Raw genomic sequence first — 5,539 nt, forward strand, 5'->3', positions numbered from 1 at the left:
TGCTTTCTAAATAATTGCTACAATCAATGATTCTACTAAAGGTCTGTACACACTCCGGTAATAAAATACCTTTAAAAAAAACATTTTGCTCCTTTTTAAATTATGAGATCACTGTCTGTTTCATACTGGCCGTGAGGATGCTGCTAGGAACTGTGGGCCTCATAACATTAAGAGAGAGTGTGTGTGAAAGTTCAATTGTAAAAGGACAGAAGTGTGTCTATTAAATGTAATAATAAGTGAGCACATTTGTTGCAGAACAAATGGCAGAAGGATGACATGCAACATTTATTTGATTTAACAGAAAGCCTCACTCAAAGCCTCGGGATCCCCAGCTCAACCTCCAGCTCTACGAGCGTGTGTGTGTCTCTGTACTGAACTCATGAGGACCAAATGGTCTCATAATGAGAAAAGAGTCAGACTATTAGTGTGAAGACATTCTGATGAGCTATCAGTTCTGATAGATTTTTAGGGTCACACAATGTTAGGATTGGTTAAAGATGAGCATGGAGCAGAGAGACATGGGATAGGCTGTCGTTACACAACTTTCAAATTCCCCATCGATGACATTTGTGAAACCAACCAACCATTTTCCAGCCTCCAATCTGTTTTGCATACAGCTTCCTCACACCTGATCCCACTTTCAACGGCACGGAAATTGAACCCCAGAAAGCAAGCATGCAAACTTTTCCTGTCCGTTTGTAGGATTATATAAATACTGTAACATCATAAATAACTGTCAAAATGTATATACAGGGTTCCTACGCAGTGTGGAAAAGTATGGAATTCGATTTCAGTCATTTCCAGGTCTGGATAAGTACAGAAAAAAAGAAAACAGTATGGAAAAATATTTGTTTCCAGACTAATACCTCCATTCTGTTTTCTAAAATATAAAATTCCTCATTTCTAAAACTAAACAGATCAAACAGTGTTTTCATGGTGTTTGGATCAGGCAGCCAGTGCAGGAGATGTTTTCAGAGTAAGACGGATTTGTCATGAGGAAAATGAAAGGCCTCACACTGTAATGTTAAAGTTTAAAATGCCCTACGATACGATTGTATTTTTTTTTGCCATTGACTAACGCCAGATGCCTCAAATCATGTTTTAGTTTTCCTTAATTACAAAAGTTCTGATCAGTCAGGAATCGTAGTAGTTTTTAATAGTTATTTATTTACAGTGGGCTAAAACAAACAAGAAGCCTAATTCTCCTTTATAATAAGTTACTGCAGGAGGGCGAACTCATTCAAATATGCAATAATTAAGATCAATGTATGTGATAAAACCTTGACTTTTACAGCCAAAACGTGTCTACAGCGGCGTATGTCCCCTGACCTCCCGAGCTGACTACACTACTGCTTTTCTCCACTGGCTGGCTGCTCCATATTGTTGTGAAAGTTTTTCAGTGGTGAAGTTATCACAAAAGTAAACGTACTCTTCATCTTTTCTGCATAAGGAAACCATATGATACGGTTGATCATCGTCTCCATGGACAGAGCGAATAAATAAGACTGCATGGAAGTCATGAAAATTAAGTTATTTACCCTTTTTCGACAAACTTTCAGTTCTTGAGACCAAAATATATAGGGAGACGAAAGAGAAAATAATAACTGTATAGGTAGCACCACTTGGGCAGAGATTTTTGTGAAACTTTATGTGTAGGAGACAACGGCCACAGTAGGTAAACATACATTTTCCAAAGGCTCTTGACAGACATATTGGTTAAGGATTCAAAATGTGAAAATCTGCTGAGTCTGGAAAGTCTTGAAAAGTATAATTTTGAAATTGAAAATGTGTAGGAACCCTGTATATAATGTATATTCATGGCAGCAGAATCCAAAATACAAGTGGGTTAAGTTTTCTCCAGGGAATGTTTCATTTAGTTTTTGCACCTGCCCCTAAAAGAAAATCAAGACAGCAGATGTTAAAAAAAAATGCATGCCCCTATCCTTTAAAACTCTCCTGTTTGATGCAAGAATTCCTCTTTAGAAGTCTGGTTTGGTGCAGCTTTTGTTGCTGTCCAGGTGGAAACAGTGGACTTTCAGAGTCGCACAGAGCTTATACAGAGACAGGTTGTTATAAAGAAAAGAAAAAAAAGGTGTGAAAATTTCTCAGAAATACAGGAGAATTTTAATCCTGGGAGGAAACAGGAAGAGGCCAATGAAAAACAGGAGCCTCCCGGGAAGATCGGGAGGGTTACAAGCATGTACTCATGTGAATTATCAAGTACTCAACATGCTTTGGTATTGAAGTTGAACATGTGAAAATGTTGCTCTGTACCTGTTTGTAAGATTCCAGTTCCCTTTTCTGAAAATGGTGAAGAATTCTGTTTCCTGTCTGTAACCTGCAGAAATTTAAGAAGAATTAGAAAAGCTTGCATTAAAACATAAAGTATTTATACATCCTGACATAATCAGCTGTTGTGGTCATGTGAATAATGACCGTTCTTGTTCTTGTGCGAAGTGTGTGACACAGGAGACATGGCTCACATCCCTTCTCCTGTTAAAAGTTCAGTAACTTCTATTAAAAATATAACTTTTTGTCATATTTGCTGAAGCTGTCACTATATACTGGTTGTAGTAACTGAGACTAATAATGTGAGAGAATGTGGTTACTGTCGTTGCTCTGAGTGGAAATTGAGCCTGAATGAAAACAGCCAATCAGAACCAGGAGGAGACATGAAGACCATCTTTCGCTTACTGTAAACCTTTTTTAAAATACACTCGGTGAACAATCAGAAAATTACTTCTAAATGAAGTTGTGAATCACACATATGGACTTAAAGGACAATTCAGACTCTGTATGAAGGCACCAGTATGTTTCAGTACCTTAGAGATAGAAACTCTAGATGGAACCCTTGGTTCTTAGTAGAAGGTGGAAAGGATCTGGATAGAACTCCCAGACAAGGTTAGAACCCTCAGAAGACAAGGGGATTATGAGAGAACTCCATGAAATATAAAATTGTTCTTGGTTTCTAGATCATATGGGCCTGTCTAATCCCCAGGGTCAGTTCTAGATATAACCCTTGGAATATAAAAGGGTTCTCAGTAGAAGCCCATGGGTGGGTTCTAGATTAAACCCTTGGGATATAGAATGGTTCTTGGTAGAACCCCCTGGGTGGGTTCTAGATGAAACCCTTGGGATATGGAATGGTTCTTGGTAGAATCCCCTGGATGGGTTCTAGATGAAATTCTTGGATTTATATAAGGATTCATAGCAGAACCCCCAGAATAGGTTCTAGATGAAACCCTTGGGATATAAAATGGTTCACAGTAGAACCCCCTGGATGGGTTCTTGATTAAACCCTTGGGGTAAAAAAAAGTTCTTGATAGAACCCCCCACCCACATGGGTAGGTTCTAGATATAACCCTGGGACTTTAAAATGTTTCAAGGTAGAACTCCATGGGTGGGTACTAAATGTAACCCTTGGAACATGAAAGGGTTCTTGCTAGAAACTGGCTCTTGTTAGCACCCTTGAACCCTTGAATGGGTTCCAGGTGGAACGTTTATAAAAGGTTCTACCAGGAGCCAAAAAGGGTTTAGCTATGGGAACAAGCCAAAGAACCCTGTATGGTTCTAGTTAGCACCTTTAGAGTGTAGGCTTTAATGTATGCAGCCTGTAGAGGGTACAGATGTGACAGGTTCAGTCGTCCGTGCAGGAGACGGAGAGGCGTCCTGGTCGTGGGACAGAGTCCAGGCCTCGGTCCCGTCCTGAGGCTACATGCTGGCAGGGCACAAACAAGAGCACGGAGTCAGATGGGGGTCAGTTTCCCAGCCATCCAGGGAGGCCGGGACCTGAGACCTCCTCTGAGGGCGCCCATCTGATGCCTAATCCCCAGGAAATACAGGCAGGTTTCGCCCCCCCCCCCCCTCCGCTTCAACCCCTCCCATCCCTCTCCTTCCACCACACCACACCATCCATCCCTCCATCCCTCCCCGCTTCTCCTCGGAGGCAGAAAAGCCCCGTAAATTCAAAGCATCTGTACGGGCAAGGGCCAATCCGAGGGCCGCCTTTCCCAGAGCCCGCGCAGATGAAATTTTATTCTTTGCACGAAAAAATTACAGGGGGAGGGGGAGAAAAAACAGAAAATAAAGTAAAGCAAACAGCGGGGGAAGATCAAGGAGGAGAGGAGATGAGGGGTAAGGAGCTGGTCATCAGAGATCTGCCCTGCTTTCCACTGTGTTCATAAGAGCAAAGTAATATTATGTTCTTTATAGTTCGCAGTCCTCTCTGGAGCCTGATAACAACAACAGCCTGTTTACGACGGCTACGCATGTCGGACATTTATTCTTCCAGCAGAAGTGTTGGCATTTAGTGCTGTCGAACACGAGAGCGCGAGAAGAGTTCATGTTAGTTCAAAACTTTATCACTATCAGTGTTTCAGAAAACTGGCATCAAAAAGTGATAGTGTAGCATTTTTGAAGGGGAGAATTTCATTTCCAACACTCAAAAACCTGCGTCATTTGCACGATGCAGCAAATTTTTCTAATACATTTTGATTTTAAATGCGCATTATGTAAGTTTTAGTTTAAAACATTCAAAACTTAGCTGAAATTATGAACAGAATGTGATTTTTGTTAGTTTGTTTTGCCTTTGAGACATCTTGTATTGTGTTGTTTGTAGGTATATCTACTGAAGTAAGTAAAAGTAAAAGGCGATAGTGAGTCACTGTGGTGTCCAATCTGCCATCAGTCCAACAACGCTGCTGAGATTTTCTTGCGGGGTTAGTTTTCCCACAATGCTGGGCTGAGCAGTGTTGTGCATGAAGGCGCTAAAAGAGTGCGTGTTCATGAACATGCTCATGTTTTTGGTGAAAGGTGAACTAAATGGATCAGTTTAAAGATGGATGTGAACGTCGTTCACATCTGAGAGACATGACTCGCTACGTCAGCTGATAAAAAAAAGTGTGATGCAGACTCGAGACAAGTGTTGACGTGATGTAAAAAGTGTATGACCTGAGCTACGCTGCAGACAGAACTATGTTAAAAAACAGGCAGATATATCCATTTGTCTGCTCTCTCCTCCTTTTTCATCTCCTTGCAGCTCTTGTGCATCATGGTGCATTCAATTTGCATTGCAATTGCAATTGTTGTGCAATTTATAGTGTGAGATGCACGTTATGTAAAATTTTGTATTGAATAATTTGCAGTTGGGGGTTACTGGACGCTGAGAAGATGTTATTGCAGATGTGTATCCAGGAGTCGGTGATCTTTTTCCCAGTCCTCCCAGTCTTAGGAGGTTATTGTCTGTTTTTTTTTATAAGCAGTTTGCACAGTTTTGAAAATGTTTTTTCTGAGTGGCTAATAAGTCTGGTTTGGTTTAGCAGTGGGTTTGTTTCCAGGCTGTTTGATGTGTTATTTTTTTCTTTTAAACATTGTTTCAATTGTCAGTTGCCTTGTTGAGAGGTTGGTTAAGTAGCATGTCATCTGCATATAAACTAACCTTTTGGTGGAAATAATTTGTTTGTATACCTTTGTATACATTTGATTTGTCAAATGCAGCTGCGAGAGGTTCAGTGAAGATGGTAAATAGTAATGGAGAGAG

This window comes from Lutjanus erythropterus, chromosome 11 (assembly GCF_056507025.1).
Source record: "Lutjanus erythropterus isolate fLutEry1 chromosome 11, fLutEry1.hap2, whole genome shotgun sequence".
Taxonomy (NCBI): Eukaryota; Metazoa; Chordata; class Actinopteri; order Lutjaniformes; family Lutjanidae; genus Lutjanus; species Lutjanus erythropterus.